We start from the raw sequence: 17,417 nt of genomic DNA on the forward strand, positions 1-17,417 counted from the left end.
TACACCCCCACCCCCTAGCAAGAACAGTTTTTTCACATCGTAACATGTCATATAACAAGACGTAATTTGTAACTTCGGGTCATAAAATCGCTGCGGGGGGGGGGGGGGGGAGGACGGAATAGACCCAAAAATTTAATGTCTGTTGGGCGATTTGCCACCAACTAGGTTAGATTGATCATTTGTGATATGTGATATCTCGAAAGCAATTTCAATGCGGAATTACAAGTTTCATATAAACCCAAATTACTGTTTTTCGGTGGTGACAAAAACCTTACATTACGTAGCGATACCTGGGTTAATTCAGAGAAAACCAAAAATTACTTAATACGAAATTACAGTGTCAGCCACTAGAATTATTTGCAAACTTGAAAGTTATGACAATATTCCATTAAAAACTGAAAGTAGAAAAGTGAAGCAGACAAATACCTGACAGAGAATAAACTAACATCAAATGCCGATAAAAATACTTCAATCGTTACAAATCAAACTAATTCAGATCCAAAATTTTCGTTCAAAGGAGAAGTTATTAAAACAGCTCATGCTCGTTAAAACAGACGTTATTCTTTACAAATCATACTTATTTGAATCCAGAGTTTACTTTTAAAGGTGGAGTTATCAATCCAGCTCATGCTTGTTGTTATCTTAGAGTACGAATCGATTCAAACCTAATCTTTGAAAGTCACCTAAACCCAGCTATAAGCAAATTGGATTATGCAAATTGTTCGCTGTATCTTCCTTTAAAAATTATCTTCCTTTAAAAACCAAACTCTTATAAAAATAAGAACTGATGTTTCCAAGTCAATTGTACTCTCCCATGTTTTTTGAGCAAAATATTGCTTCAAACTATTAAAGCACAAAGTGTTTAAATAGACTAAATAATTGGGGAATAAAAATTCGTCATTTTGAGACAGTTTGACACAAAATTTCACAACTCAGCTGATCTTCTCATTACGGATCGTATCTTGCTAGCTAAATTGTTTCTCTCAAAAATTTTCTTAATGAGACTTCAAACAGCTATTAGACACTGTGAACACCCAAAAAATCAAACTGTTCGCTAGTCGCTCAAAAGTTGGACAGAACAAGAGAACAAATCAAAATATTATAAAAAAGAGAACAGCAAGGAAGTGCGCTAACAAATCTTTGATCCTAAAATGAGGTAAAAGATGGAAAAAGGGCCCTCATCAGAAAGAATTTTAAACAGTAAAACTTGTCCTAGAACTGATTTGACCAAGTTTTTACTTAATCAGCACTAGCAAATACAGTTAACAGACAATTGGGGGCGTTAAAATCCTATTTTTCCGTTTGAGAGCGAACAGTCACATTTTCGAGAATGTTATGATAAAAACAATATTGATACTGTAAATATTTTGTTTAATATTCGAAAACATGCAGGCATATAATCGAAATAGCTTACATGTTTAATTCAGAAAGGGGTCTCTCTATTAAAATCCCAACAAATTATTGATCCCTTTATTGTGTCTTTGCTCTGAGGGTGTATATGACCAAATGACCACAATGATGGGAGTAGGGTGCTCTATTTCGAAAAAGTCTTAAAAGAATTTAGTTGTTTGTTTACAAAAATTGATCACCTATGTTTTGAGAATTCAACATTTTATTAACTCATCTCAACATCTCTCCAGACTAGGGAAATGACAAAGACTTCATCATAAGCATTAATTTCGAATTTAAGGATATCGGAACTTAGGTACCAAAATGGTTTTTGATTTTCCTCGTAAATGCGCGAAGCTCTCATCGTCCAGATTTCACTTTCAAAGAGAATGAGAACAATTTTTGTAGTTTCCAAATATGAAAACAATTGCTCAAAAGCGTCAAGGATATGAGTGTGAATATTTCCCCATTTACAGAGTTTGCAAAGCGACAAATTATACTAACACTAGTGAACTTACTCACCTTTTAAGAGAATTAATTTGACTCTGGTAACGTAACGTAATGGATGATGGATTCTACAATTGTACCAATTTTGATCATATGAAAACTGCATCGATAAAATCTCACGAAAAAATGTATGAATATGGAACTTTTCGTTTTTTGTGATAGTTCTGAGCTATATCGAAATCCTTCTAACATTACGCAATTTGATAATCACTATTCATGTCGCAAACCTTTAAAAAAAATAATAAGGAAGGTCTAAATTGCAAGCATAGTCAATGCGGATACTAGAAATTATTTTTCATATTTGTTTTTTCTGTTTAAAATAATATGAATATACACCAATATAATCTAAAACTAAGCGCACTATAGTTAACAAAATCAAAGACAGAAATCAGACCAAAAAACTAATGAGGTCTTCTTAGTTAATTGTGTTGTTTATTAGCTCATTTTCCAAGATTTTAATAAAATTTATGGCAATTTTGAATCTCATTTGAAATCTCATCGTAAAAAAAATAACATATTAATATTGATGACTGAAACTACATTACTCAGAATGAAATGACATAGACAGTTCTTTTTCTATCATTTTCTTACCTATTCATATCTACATGGTATCATTTTCGGATTAACAAAGCTCGATTTAATGCTTTAAATTGGCAAGAAAACATTGAAAATTTTGCTATTGGAAAAGAGACGTTTAGTGTTTAGTAGAAGCAATGAATAATGTTTACGATAAAATCTATATTTTTGATAACAGTTTTGACAGCTTGCAGTAAAATTAAGTCTAAAGCTGTCTTTTTCATAAATTGACAGTTCATCAAGATGGTATCATAAGAAAATAAGGCAATTAATTATCAAGAAAGGACAACAAAAGCAAAAGTAGCCCAAATAGATACAAAAAATTCAAAATAGAGAAAAACAAACATTTTTGATACTTTTTACTTAATGAAGATTCTGCGTTTGCTCACTCGCTGTTTCTTAAACGTTCTGATAAAATAATTTATACTTTTTTATAAAATATAAAGTGATTTGGAAAAATCAGAATAATCTCTTTTGAAAAAAGCACACTTTAATTCGAATTTGCTTGTATGCCAAAAAAAAGTTTATGAGCATGAATTCATCCAATCAATTGTTAATCCAAAATGAAGTATTAAAAAATTTAATGACGGCTTCATAGAAACAAATTTTCTCAATAAACCAAAATTCTCAATATAAAGCGTCCAATTATATAATTACATGAGTTTGATATTCTTCTCTGATAACTAGGATGTTTTCACAGTGAAAAGGCAAGTTTCAATTATAACCTCCCAGTAGGTTTCGGCGGAAATTTCCACGACTGTTTAGTACAATAGTTCCGAATTTTATTAAAATCATTTCACGTCTGTACCCACTCGAAATCCGCGCTTAAAAATGCCCAATTGGAATTTGAATTGCGATAGTAATAGTAATGAAACTTACACAATAATTACAAATTCGTCCAGTATAACTGCAAAATGTTATTACAAGTGGGTCAAATATTTCAGAGCTAATTTGACACAAATAACAGACGGATATTTTCCCACAAACTCAAGAAGTATGAAAAAGATTGACAATAAATCCCAAGGACCCGACTGAAGTTGTTTATTTCTAAATCCGTGTCAAACGTCAGTTTATATCCGGCCAGTCATGTTTTCTAAATAATGAGGATTTTCAAATGTCTTATAAGGATTACCTCTTCAAAATTCTAATTTCCTCCGAAAATACCTTTGCCCTCGGAATACCTTTAGCGGGGTTTTCGAGCAGCGGGCTAATAAATAAAGTAATTTTATTAGAGAAATGTTTACAGAAGTGTTATCAAAAATGAGTAATAAGGAGAAATTATTTGATTTTCAGTGAATGTTTTTATCGTAAAATTTAAAACTTAACTTCCACAGTTCTTGCAGAAAAGGCTAGAACAATCTTTTTTACAGAAAAGGCTAGAACAATCAACCAAACCCCAAAAGCTGGTTTAACGCATTTTATTTTATTTTCCTTTGGTTCGTCTTGAAAGTAAACAGCTGCACATTTTTCCTCATTTTCGCACTATTTTTAAATTAAAATGTATGATCTCTTGGCCCTTAAATTCATCAGCAATATATATTGTATCCCTAAATTCGAAAGAGACCGTAAAATTTTACAGCCATTGCGTAAGATCATTTCTGTTATTTGTTGTTTCTCTCAGTAAAAGATATAAATTGTTCAGCATAGATTCACTTTTACAATTTGGGGTAGAAAGATTTCATATCTTGAAACAAGTTACCCAAAAATAAATACTTTGAATACGGTTGTTAATTTTAATTGAATCAGCGATAAACAGTGAAAGTTTATTTCTCGAACAAAGCCGACAGAATGCCGGAGACGGCTAGATCTCTCATCAAATAAAAGGCTCGAAGGAGCAGCGCAAAAATACCCAAATCAAAACAAAATCAAATTTGAGAAAAATAACAAAAAAACTTTTTAGATAGCCCAAAATTACTCTCATTCTCAAAAGACTGAAAACTTTTTCATTAATTTCTTTTATTATATTTGATGGTGGGGGTTGCTCGTGTAGTTGTTTTAGGGGGTACGAATTTTTTTTATTGGTGGGGGGGGGGGGGAGAAAAAGGTTGGGGTATAGTTCGGGGAGAGGTGGGTTGTTAGCCCAAAATTATACTCTCATTCTCAAAAGAGTGAAAAATTTTCTCATTAATTTCTTTCATTAATTGTGATGGTGGTGGTTTTGTGTGTTTAGTTGTTTAGAGCGCAGTGGGGGGAAGGGTGGTTAGGGGAGAGTTAGGTTGGTGGGGTGTAAGTAGATACGGAAGGTCTGGGATGAGCGAGGCGTGGGGGGGGTAAGGAGGTAGGTAATCAATACGTCAAACATTAGCCAAATTTTCAGCGAATTCAGAGACTAATAATGACAAAAATATTGCCATCAAATTCAGCATTTTTCAAACGTAAAGAAACCACTACGGTTCACAATTTTGAAATGTTTTTGAAAAAAATTTAACACAATTTAGATACAATTGTAAATAATATGTTTTCAGATGAGAAGACATTTTTTTATAAAAATGATTCTCAAATTTTCGCAAAAAAGTTTTTCCATTTTTATAATCAATACGTCAAAAATTCGGCAAATTGTAAGCCAATTAAGACACTAATTTTGAAAAATGTATTTCATCAAATTCAACAATTTTTCTTCAAATGTAAAAAAACCACTATGGTTCACAATTTTGAAATGTTTTTTTGAAAAAGTTCACAAAATTTCTATTCTCTCTTTATGTGGAGTGGGAACAGTTATAGGTTAAATTTAGCAGTATACGTCTTTGGCTCATTTTTTCAAAAACAGCTATCTAAATTCTCCCTGCATTGAACGAAAAACTGAAAGAAAAATTGAACGAAAATTTGAACGAGAAATTGAACGAAAAACTGAACGAAAAATTGAACGAAAACTTGAACGAGAAATTGAACGAAAAACTGAACGAAAAATTGAACGAAGATTTCTCACCAGTCGTTCTTCGTTTTCTCATTTCGCGAAAATTATGACAAGATTAACAATTTTTTCTTATTTTGAAGCATTAATAAAGTTTTGATTTGTTTTTCATTCAACCTGAGATTCAAGTATTTCTTCGGTATCTTTTTAGTAACAAAAACCTAAACTCATTTTTAATATTGTTTTTGAATCAAATAAAGTTTTAAAGAAAATAAACTTTTATCAATGTGCATATTGATAAATAGCAACTTAAGAAATATGACTGATTGCACTAAAAACTTTTGCATAAAAGCATTTTTATGATAGACTGCATTTCTCAATTTATCAAACCAAAAATCGAGTTTTCATGAACATCTGATCATTCATGATCAAATTTGTTTATTGTTAGAATATCGATAAAACTATAGTCTTAAACTTAGTGAGAATTAGAAAGAAAGTTTAACTTACCAGATTAGAAAGACAAAAGCAAATTGATTTTCATCAGAGAATTTATATAAATGAATTGTCAAGAAATTGTGCTTAGAATCAATATTCGGTGTAAATTGGTGAATATAGAGAACTAATATTGGAATGAGGTTATTTGATATAAAATCTTCCATCGGAAATGTGAACGAATTCTTAGAAAAGTGTAAAAGCATACCATCTATGGTACCCCTTGCGACTGATTTCTGGACAATTTGCAGAAGCAAAACATATTGGTTAACCCTTGCGACCCCCACTGTAAATCATGGTGCTAAGAATAGTTTTGTGTCTTGACTTTCTCGCACTGATAATGGGTATATATACAGCTGATTTTTGAGCCTTTTTTCATCCCCAAAATCAAATCATCATCTTGATCTAATAATAAGATCTCTGCTGTAAATTTCTAAATTCTACTGTAAAATATCATTCTTGTTATTCTCTCTTTTTGAGAAATTAATTTTTCTACTCAGCTAAAAACGCTTTTTATTCCGCTTGCGAAAACCCCATAACCCAACAGGTTAGGGGCCCAGCAGTTTACTCAGTCACAAAACTAATTACTAAAACAAAACTAATTTATTTGTTTTTGACAGTCATAATCTTTTATGCTTAGTACCCTTTCTTTTCGCAACTGTTTTGCCTGCTCAAACTACAATCGATCAACAGACAGTGAAGCTGCTGACCTACACAGGAAAGGCACAGGACAGTGGTTATGGACACTGGTTGTACAGATCACATAGTGACGAACTTCGATGCGTTCCTGGACTTTGTGCCCATTCAATCAGTGGTCAGAAATCCCAACGGAGAGGCTTCCAGAGTCAAGGGCAGAGGCTGTTTGAGGATCAGCATGCCCTCAAACAAAGGGGAATTCCAATGCGAACACAAAAATGTTTTGTGTGTGCCGGACTACTCCTCAAACCTATTATCAGTCTCAAGATGCACGGAGTGGGGACATAGCTTCACTTTCGAGAAAAGAAATAGCTGCATGAAACTCCAGAAGGGAACTCTGGTAAAACTAACACATGAAAATAATTTGTTTCGCTTACCCTGCAGCGTTCTAAAATTCAAGATGAGTTCCAACAGCGTGAAATTTGACAGTGCAAGGAAGTGGCACAGACGATTGGGCCATTTGAATCAAGCGGATGTGGTCAGGAACGCAGCAGAGACATTGGGGGAACTCGATGATGTATGCAATTTAAGCGCATTGGCCAAGATCCCAAAGACTCCAGTACCAAGAGTGGCAGAAACCCAAGCAGATGAGAAGCTGGAGAGGGTATTCACAGACTTGATGGGACCTTTCAGAATAGAGTCACTGTCATGGTTCCGGTTCTGCATTGTGTTTGCAGACCAGTACACGAAATTTGTGTTTGTGTTTTGCTTAAGGCAAAGAGTGAAGCACTGGCCAGCCTGAAGAAGTTTGTTCTCAGTGTGGGGACACACAAGAAGCTGAGATAAGACAATGCAAAGGAGTTTCTCTCAGAGCAGTTAAAAAATGAACTGTTTAGATGCAGGAATTCTACAGGAGAACACCATACCAGAGACGCCACAACAGAATGGGTTAGATGAGATGTGCAACAGGACACCGCTGGAGATGGCAAGATGCTTGCTCATTGACTCGGGTCTTCCCAAGATGATGTGGGGAGCAGCAATTCTCCATGCAACAAGGATCAGGAACTTGGTTGTAAGACGAGAAGACAAAAAATCCCCAGCAGAGAAGATGCGAGGTATAAAACCTAAGCTTTTAATTAGTAAATTATCTATTTTTTTAAACTAACTATTTTTTTTGGTTGCACAGTCTTCTCTACATGAGGAAGCGGGACAGAGATGTCAGCAAAGCTGAACCCAAGGCACTGGAATGAAAGTTTGTGGGTTACACTGAAGAAGACAACGGATAACTGGTGTACGTACCCAACACAAGCAAGGTTGTGGCAGTTTGAGATGTGATCATCAAGGAGTCCGAAGTGGGCTCAATCCCTGACATCAGAGAGACGCCCGACCTACTAGACGAGCGGTCAAAGCAACTGGGGATCTGGCACTTAGATGATGGTCATCAAGACGATGGCAAAAAAGAGGAGCAGTGCGCATCTATTGCAATAAAGGAGGAGTGGCATGACAGAGAGCGCGAACACTCAAGAAACGACAATGAGACAAGATGCCTCAGATGTTGAGGAAGCAGCACTGGACGAAGAATCCACTGCAACAAGAGGGAGTCTCAGAGACTCAGAGTCACTGGAAACCAGTGAAACGGAGGACTTCTCACGGTCAGAGACAGTTGGCTTCTTTGAAGATGCACTGGAGCAAGCGGACAGGCAGAGCCCAGACGAGGGCCACGAGCAAAAAAATGTTCCACAATTTTTTTGGAGAAGTCAGGACTCATCTTGCTGTGACTGAGGGTAACTATGAGGAACCCAAAACAGTCTACAAAGCCAAGCAAGGTGACGATTGGGACCAATGGCACCGGGCAATGAAGGACGAGTTCAATGCACTCCAAGACAACAAGACTTGGAACCTAGTGAGATCACCCACAGACCGGGATGTCATACCGGGCAAATAGGTCTACAGAGTGAAATTGGGACCCAGTGGTCAAGTGGACAAATACAAAGCACGCTATGTGGCGAAAGGCTTCAAACGGGTGGAATGACTGGACTACATTGAGACTTTTGCGCCTACGTGTAAGCAAGAGTCATTCAGGATTCTACTTCAACTATCAGCGACGAAGGGCCATGTTATGCACCAATTTTATTTCAAAACGGCTTTCCTGCACTCACCAATAGAGAAAGAAGTGTATCTGGAACAACCACAGGAATTTGTAAAACAAGAATCAGATGGAGAGAAGTTAAAATGCCGACTGAATAAATCAATTTATGGTTTTAAGCAGGCAGCTAACAACTGGTATAAGGAACTGGCAAAGTTCCTACTGCAACAGGGGTTCACCAGAAGCAGGAATGACCATTGCTTGTTCACAAGAGCAGAGACAGAGGGTCACATCTTCATCTTGGTCTGGTTTGACGACATCCTAGTGGCATCAGGAAGCATGACAGGGATCTCCGATGTCAAAAAGGCACCCGAAGCAACATTTCACATCGAAGACAGAGGGAAATTACACTGGTTTCAGGGTCTACGAATCAGACGAAAACAAGGCAAAGTCACACTCGACCAATAACGCTACATAGAAACAATGCTTGAGCGTTTTCAAATGGATCAATGCAAACCCTCAAGAACTCAATGCAAACCCTCTTCTGTGTCTGGCCAAACAGACGAGGCCAGACATCATGTTCACAGTCAACGTTCTGTCCAGACACATGAATGCACATACCAGTCAACACTGGTTGTGCGAGAAAAGACTTCTGCGATATCTTCAAGGTTCAAAAGGTTTAAAACTTACTTACACAAAAGAAGCTAGTTATGATTAAAAGGGAGAAAGTGATGCAGACTGGTCTGGTGACGTGAATGACAGAAAATCAACGACGGGCTACTAATTCAAGCTCAACGGACGTGGCGCACCACTAAGCTGGGGTGTCAAAAAGCAGGCCACAGTTGCTTTTTCTTCATCTGAAGCAGAATATCAGGGCATGGCAGCAGCAGTTCAAGAAGCATTGTATCTGAAACAACTTCTGGAGGATTTCGGCATCCTACAGAAACATCCAATAGCAATTGGAGAGGACAACCAGAGGTGTATTAAATTGTGCCAAAACCCAGTCATGCACAAGAGGAGCAAACATATCTAGACAAATTTTCACTTCATTCGGGACAAGACGGACAATGGGACTATTTCAATTGATTACGTTTCTACTGTCAAAATGGCACCCGACATCTTCACGAAATCTTTACCCGTATCGAAGGTGGAAGCATTCAGAACTGTTTTGATGGGAACAGACGCAATCAGCTCAAGTCTGAGTAGGGGTGTTAGAATATCGATCAAACTGTAGTCTTAAACTTAGTGAGAATTAGAAAGAAAGTTTAACTTATCAGATTAGAAAGACAAAAGCAAATTGATTTTAATCAGAGAATTTATATAAATGAATCGTCAAGAAATGGTGTTAGAATCAATATTCAGTTCAAATTGGTGAATCTAGATAACTAATATTAGAATAAGATTATTTGATGTAAAATCTTCCCAGCATGTATTGAATGACTATGATACCACCGGAATTGTGAAGGAATTCTTGGAAAAGTGTAAATGCATACCATCTATGGTACCCTCTGGGAATTTTGCAGAAGCAAAACATATTTGGTAACCCTTGCGACCCCCACTGTAAATCATGGTGCTAAGATTAGTTTTGTATCTTGACTTTTTCGCACTGATAATGGGTATATATACAGCCGATTGTTGAGCCTTTGATCATCCCCAAAATCAAATCACTATCTTGATCTAATAATCAGATCTCTCCTGTAGATCTCTAAATTCTACTGTAAAATATCATTCTTGTTATTCTCTCATTTTTAGAAATTAAATTTTCTACTTAGTTAAAAACGCTTTTTATTCCGCTTGCGAAAACCCATAACCCAACATTTATAATTAAAATAGTTTCTAATCAATTTCAGTTTTAAGCATTCAGCCAAAAATTGATTTTCTGTGGTCTGTAGCTTGTATGCAAAATTTTGTACTAGATGATAGATCATGGTTTTTAGAAGGTTCCAAAACATCAATTGTTGGTCCACCTTGAATCTTATTTGATAAAAAACAGCCTATCAGTTAAGTAACGTTTTCTACAATCAAGTTTCAACCAATTCAATCAAAACTTATTTTTAAATCAATTCTTAGCAATGGTGGAAAACGACAGTTATTTCAAAACAATATCAATTGAATATCAGGTTCAAAAATATTTCTAAAAGAGCAGCAGTGAGTAAACAATGTCAAATTATTTGTCAAAACGACATAAGCGTCTAATAGCTGTGGCTGCTAATTACCAATAGTTGACATTCTTCTATATGAAGGTGAAGCAAACATGATTTGACCTCATATTGGCCGTTGATGCTAATTTTTTCCTTCTTTTCCAATAAGACTGTGCCCTTCTTTGTTAGGTTGACACTTTTCTGATATTTGTTTGCAACTTGTAATTTTCGGCATCTTATTTTCCTCCATTGCTGCTTGATATTGGTCTCTAGGAGTAAGTCCACGACCAAAAGTAAGACCAAAAGGACTCCTAATCAAACCATAAACAGACCTTTCGCACGCTTAAACTTTTTTTCTCCAACTATATGATCCGAGAGCACGCGGGTGTGCGCTCAAAGTTGGTCTCATCAGAGGGCCTGGGACATAAACCTTGGTTGCTTTCAATTTCTTCGATTTTTGTTTTCTTTACCTTCAAAATTTATTTTGACGGTGTTTTATTTTTTTCAAGCACTTTTTATTGTACAAAATTCGTCAAAAAATCATTCAAAGTTCACCTTTTATAAGACATAAAAATACCCAAAAATGATTAAAAATTCACTTAATTTATCAAAATTTATTTAATTAAACTTTTTATATTAAAGTTAATCAAAAATACACTGAAAATTCGCCTTTTATAAGATATAAAAATACTTAAAAATGGACTTATATTCATCATCAATATAACATCATACGTTATAATGCATTACAATAGGGGCTACCATAGACACATTACTTGACGTATGAACAGTGTTGAACTCATCATGAACCTTTACTGTTCATAGTAATAACAGTATGTGTTTCTGTTCATTCGGTTTCAAATTTGTCATTATCGCTAAATATAGATTGTCACTATTTCCATGTTATTGGAGCCAATTTTTGATAAAAACTTAAGCTAATAATTATATGATATGGTGTATACGTAAGCAATTGACAACGTATCAAACTTAATTAATATTTTTCCAGCGGCTGTCACTGCTTGAATTTTTAATTAGTACTGCAAGGAGTTTAGAGTAATTTGCAATCATAAAAAGCTTTGCAGCCATTGATAAGCAAACTTCAAAGAAGGAAATTCAAGAATTTTCTGACTTTCGAGCCGATTTTTTTGCGCACAAAACTTACATTCCATTTTCAAGCAAAGAAATTACTTTTTTCTCCTGAAAAAGCAACACAAAAAATCTTACGTAAAGTATTCAAGACAACAAATAATTGAAATCTGAGAAATTCCTCGTGTCGTTTAAAAAAAATAAAATCAGTTTTGTTTGAGCAAAAATAGAAAAAGAAATTCCTAAATATATGATTGTATGAATGAGCAACAGTACCAAAATATAAACTACAAAAGCCTTGAGAACGTAAATCACGATTGAACTCTTTACTTTTATTCCATACAACCAGGATCATTTTACAACGTTCCTTTCAAATCTAATACTTTTCGCTAAAATATGGGCTATAAAAATCTGTTGTGCTTTTAGGATTGCTTCAAATAGAGTTGGGTAAATCTTTATATGAGACACTTAGTCCATAAAACCTCTCATTCGCTAAATCTTTTCAAGTCATAAAAAAGGTTTCACGCTTCACTTTTTACTACCTGAATAGAACTTCAGGAAATGAATGCATTCGGTTTGATTCGTAAATATTAGTCAAGCTGGAATTATATACACTTCTATAGAAATGCGCAATGCCAGCAAACTCATGTTGTATACTCAATATAGCTCAGGCAAAAACATTACAAAGTTTAGAGAATTTGCCAATCAGGTTGTAGCAATTTTGCCTTTATGGAAAAAATGCTGCGCCTAATACAAACTTAAATATCGAGAATGATATATTTCTGCAGTAGAAACACTCAGTTCGAGTAGAAAAAAAGGATCTTTTCCGTTTGTGCCCCCAGTACAGTACGTTTTGCACCCCCAATTACAGAGCCCGTGCCATTACATAGTAAATCATTGTGTAAAAATATGGCACGTGCGTCTGGGGGGTGCAAGTAATATCCGCCCACTAAGCTGGGGGTGGAACACAAACAGAAGAGATCCGAAAAAAACTATGTTAACTATATTTGTCTACAAAAGAGCAGCATGAACTTGATCTCTAAATACTGATTTTTCTTTTTTTTCCTTTGTTTCCAAAAAATTTTCACTGCAGGTAAAAAAATATTATACTATGCTTGCCTTAAAGTTAAACCTCAGAACAAGCAATTTGCAATGTTCGAGACATTAAATTGCAAGGCTGTTAAAATTAAATTAGTTTCTTCCAATTATCAGAGTGCAAAAATATTATAAATCATTGTGTAACAGCATCTTAAATAGTGTTAACAACCATCATTCAGTCATCCTTCTTAATGTAGTAACTTGAAAATTTTCAGGACCTTTTTCGCTCACAATGACTTTCAGCGCTGTACCATTGAATTTCAATTGTAACCATTACTGAACCACACAAATAATAGTATAAATACTTTAGGCAGTCTGCCCAGAGTCTATTAGGAAAGATCCCAGTCTGTCCTTTTTCTTCGCAGCCTCATCTACATTATAGGTCAACACTGCACAGAATGTTTCACATTTCTCTCATCATCAGACTGTACATACAAAAAACTGACAGACTGAACATAGCAATTTTTGAAAATTTCGAATAACTTGATCACATGCATGTAATTTTTAAGATGGCGATACCCTCAAAAGCTATTCTAGCTCTTTTTATACCATTTATTGCTGCATTCGCAGCTTTGGGTGGGAGCGGTGGAGGTTGGTAGCGGAGGTCGGCGAGGTCGGTAGCGGAGGTCGGCGGAGGTCGGTGGAGGTCAGTGGTGGAGGGCGGTGGAGGTCGGTTGCGGAGGTCGGTGGAGGTTGGTTGCGGAGGTCGGTAGCGGATGTCGGCGGAGGTCAGTGGCGGAGGTTGGTGGTCGGTTGCGGGGGTCGGTGAAGGTAGGTTGCGGAGGTCGGTGGAGGTCGGTTGCGGAAGTCGGTATCGGAGGTCGGCTGAGGTCGGTGGAGGTCGGTTGCGGAGGTTGGTTGCGGAGGTCGGTGGAGGTCGGTGGAGGTCGGTTGCGGAGGTTGGTTGCGGAGGTCGGTGGAGGTCGGTTGCGGAGGTCGGTGGAGGTCGGTGGAGGTCGGTTGCGGAGGTCGACAACAGAGGCCGGCTGAGGTCGGTTGAGGAGGTCGGTGGAGGTCGGAGGCGGAGGGCCCACGTTGGAGGTTGGAGGGCGGAGCTCGGAGGCCGGAGGGTGGAGGTCGACGTGCGAATTGGATGGGTGTAGTAGTGGAATTATTAGTTGGAGGTCGGTGAAGGAATTTATAACTCCTCCTACTGGTCGCCATGCAAATTTGAGGAGGTCGGTGACGATGGAAAAGTGTGATCCATAATACATGGAAGCTGTGCAAGATTCAACACAAGCTGCGGAAGGTTACCCGGAGTTCGACAGTGAAGAGTTCGATAGCGTAGACTGAAACTGAGAAGCAAAACTATTTAATTAACTCCTTATCCTTTAACTCCTTTATTTATTCAATATAGTCATTAATTAACTTTTCTCTTGAAGATATTTTTTTAAAGATTATAGGCACATCGTAAAGCATGATAAAGGCATTTGCAGTGAGGCATTTGCAGAGAGGCTTTATATAGCTAGCAGAGGGTATTTGCAGAGAGGCATTGAATTGCAGCGCAAACAGCGTATAGCAGCAATAATAGCAGCGCGCTAGAACAATAGCAGCATTTGAGATCAAAGAGTGGTGTGGCGTCCGTCAAATAACAATTAGTGTGGTTGTTACGCATTCTGAGTAGCTTTATAGCTTAGACTTAATTAAATGTATGCACACGTTGAAATTAATGGATGTTAATTAACATGCGCATGAAAAGAAGTCATCATGTACATGTCAAATGCATAATTGATTGCAGAAAGTAACTCTTTTCATGGTATAAATTGCCATGATTTTGATACTGTCATGATAAAAAAAATATGTTCGTTTCCTGATTCAAAGCTGACTTTTAAATTATTTCAACTCCGGGTTGTTGTTAATTAAATTTATATCTGGAAATGAAATTGTCTGTTATCCAAAAGTCTTTAAAATCTCTTGTTTTAGTAATTTTTGTTTATTCTGGCCTAATTATGTACCCTTTATTTTTCAAACAATATTTTGCAGATTTAGGCAATTAACACGACACGATAATTTGCTCTTTTTTTATGGACAATCAGAGAAATCAGCAATACTTTTAGAAATATCAAATTGACTGCTGATATATATATATATATATATATATATATATAGAGAGAGAGAGAAATACAGAGGAAAAAGCAACAAAAATCTCTAAAAATAGACCGTAGGAAGATTTGAGTATCAACAGAAACTACAAGAGAGCGTTTACGTTATACGCATTGTGCTGATGTATTTTTAAATTCGTAAATGAAGCTACGGAAAAATAGTTCTTATATTAAAAAAGTTGAGTGCAACAAACGATAACAAACGATCAAGTTAAGAATTTGCCTAATGACTGGTCAAAGCTCAAAAAGAAGTTGATATTTTATTAACTTTTCCCAGGAAAGTAGCTGGGGTTGAAAAGATGGACAAAGCGTCCAAGAGGATTGAGCTAATCTATCGTCCGCTAGATTAGTTGGTTCTCCTGGATCTCTTACAGAACTAAATAATATTTTAGAAAGGAGAAATTTTAAATTATTTGATGTATTAAGAACTTATACATTTTCTGGGGAAAATTTTCTGAATAAAGGCCAGCCGAATTATTTTTTCTAGTGAAGATATATAAAAAACGCTTAAAAAACGTTATAGCTTAGATTCAATTTTCTAGAGAATTTTGCGAAAAGCGTGCAGTATAAAAAGCAGATTTAGCTAAGATTAGTCATCTAAGACTTCAACAACATAAATTTTTGAGTCCAAAAAAACCATTGATGCAAAATGATAAAACATAATCAAAACCGTCAATAACGAAACAATTTTGTAATTAAATTGGTTTCTGAAGTATCATAGCAATTGTGCGGTGTTCCGCCTTCAGTTAATATTGAATGTGTAGTGTTGGTGGTGCTGTGGCCGGACGTCAGAGAAGCAAACTAATCAGCTTGCTTCACTGACGCCAGTGTTGGTGGTGTTTCAAAAAAGACCCTTGAGTTATATATACTTTGGCACCATATGCCTGGGCTACCCTTTGCCCACTGTTGTTCCTTGTCAACAGTTAAAACTTTCGTGAGATTTGCTTCACAAATCTTCTTTTGCTACCATGAAAAAGTCATTCACATCCTAACCATTGAATTACATCTATATAATCAACATTGTCACTTGGTGTTTCTTAAAGTTACAGTGTTTAGCACGTGCCTCCTGCTACAGCAATACCCTTTTGATAGCAATTATAAAACATTTACGAGCAAATAAAAAAATTGTCGAAATTCAACGTTATTCAGGCATTTCTGGTTGTTCTTAATACTCGTTTTTTGTTTTCCTTTCTTTTTCTAAATTTGCGTTTAGAACCGGTCGCTTTTATTTAAAAAAGCAAAATTTAGCAATAAGGAAAAGTTCTAAGGAATATTATTTCAGGTAGGTTAATGTTATGGCCTTCTTGCTGTTTCCATACTAACTTTATGCAAGCTTCTTTCGGTGAAAGCAAACGCAAATCTTTTGTGTTTTTTTAAAACATAAGTTGAAAAACATAAGCAAAAGTTATCATTTATGTATAAAATTAGCACTATGGCGGCAAGTGCTTCGAATGTTCGAACTGACTTACTATTTTGATGTTGCAGACGGGACAGGTTCCGTTGTCTATACTCCTTAAACAAGACAATTGATGACTTAATTTCACTCGGAAATAAGACACGAAGAGAACAACAACAATAACACCAATAAATGGAAAGCGACGAAGCATTTCAGGCCAAGGAAAGGGAGGTGGAAAAGAGAGCAATTAGTTCTGGAGATCTGTCGCTACTCGCCGCATGAATCCATTCGGCACAAATTGATTAGATATCAAAGGGAGGTCATAACCGGTGGGGGGATGGGCGGGGGTATTTTACTGTCTCAGACAAGGAACAAGAATAATTTTGGGGGAGAGGGGGCTCTCTAAAGAGATGTGACGTCTAATGAGAGCTTGGGTGTGTCTGAATAAATGAATAAAGTGGTTGGGTAGAGGGGGGGGGGTGTTAGTGAAAAGTTTGAGATGTCTCGAAGGAAAGTTGGTGGGCGTGTTAGGAAAAGAAGGAAGCATAGAGGGTGAGGGGAGGGGTAGGGGGAGGTTGTTCAGGTGTGAGGCGAAGGAGCGATTGAGTTTCAATTTGAGAGATATATCCGGCGTTTGAAGTATGGAAATGGAGATGGTAATTTGCGGAGACAAGACGCAGGTGGGGAGTGACGCCAGAGTATTATGCTAAATAATTGGACTATTAAGGGGGCCAGTTCACACAGGTAAACAAAAAACAACAAATAAACAATTATTCACTACTACGTAAACAACACGCACACACACACACATGTACACATAAATGGACTCAGTCAAATTAAAATTTATTGAAGAGAAAAACGGTTTCAAACAGATTCAGTTTAAAAACCCTCCCCCTGTAGCAATTAAAGCCAATTCAGAAGAAAGAAGGTTTTTCCATATTAGTTAATCAACTTAAACCTAACCCTCCCCCCCCACTCCACCCCACGCACACAAACACCAAAAATCATACACTACCGTAAAATGTTGTTAAGTAAAATATTGTTTATTAGAGTTGCTACA

At 36.3% G+C, this 17,417-nt stretch overlaps 1 protein-coding gene across 3 annotated transcripts in view; it reads right to left on the reverse strand.

Moving 5' to 3' along the window:
* Window positions 1–17,137, reverse strand: part of LOC142354657 (5-hydroxytryptamine receptor 1F-like) — a 77,054-nt gene extending 59,917 nt beyond the window's left edge. Inside the window, exon 1 of one of the 3 annotated variants that reach the window (XM_075407007.1) lies at window positions 16,431–17,137. The gene's annotated coding sequence lies outside the window, so the exon portion shown is untranslated. Of the gene's footprint in view, window positions 1–1,911; window positions 2,019–3,240; window positions 3,259–16,430 lie in introns of those variants that run through there. The other 2 variants (XM_075407006.1, XM_075407008.1) reach the window with 2 other exon arrangements.
* Window positions 17,138–17,417: the final 280 nt, after the last annotated feature.

This window comes from Convolutriloba macropyga, chromosome 15, assembly GCF_964194025.1.
Source record: "Convolutriloba macropyga chromosome 15, txConMacr16.3, whole genome shotgun sequence".
Classification (NCBI taxonomy): Eukaryota; Metazoa; Xenacoelomorpha; order Acoela; family Convolutidae; genus Convolutriloba; species Convolutriloba macropyga.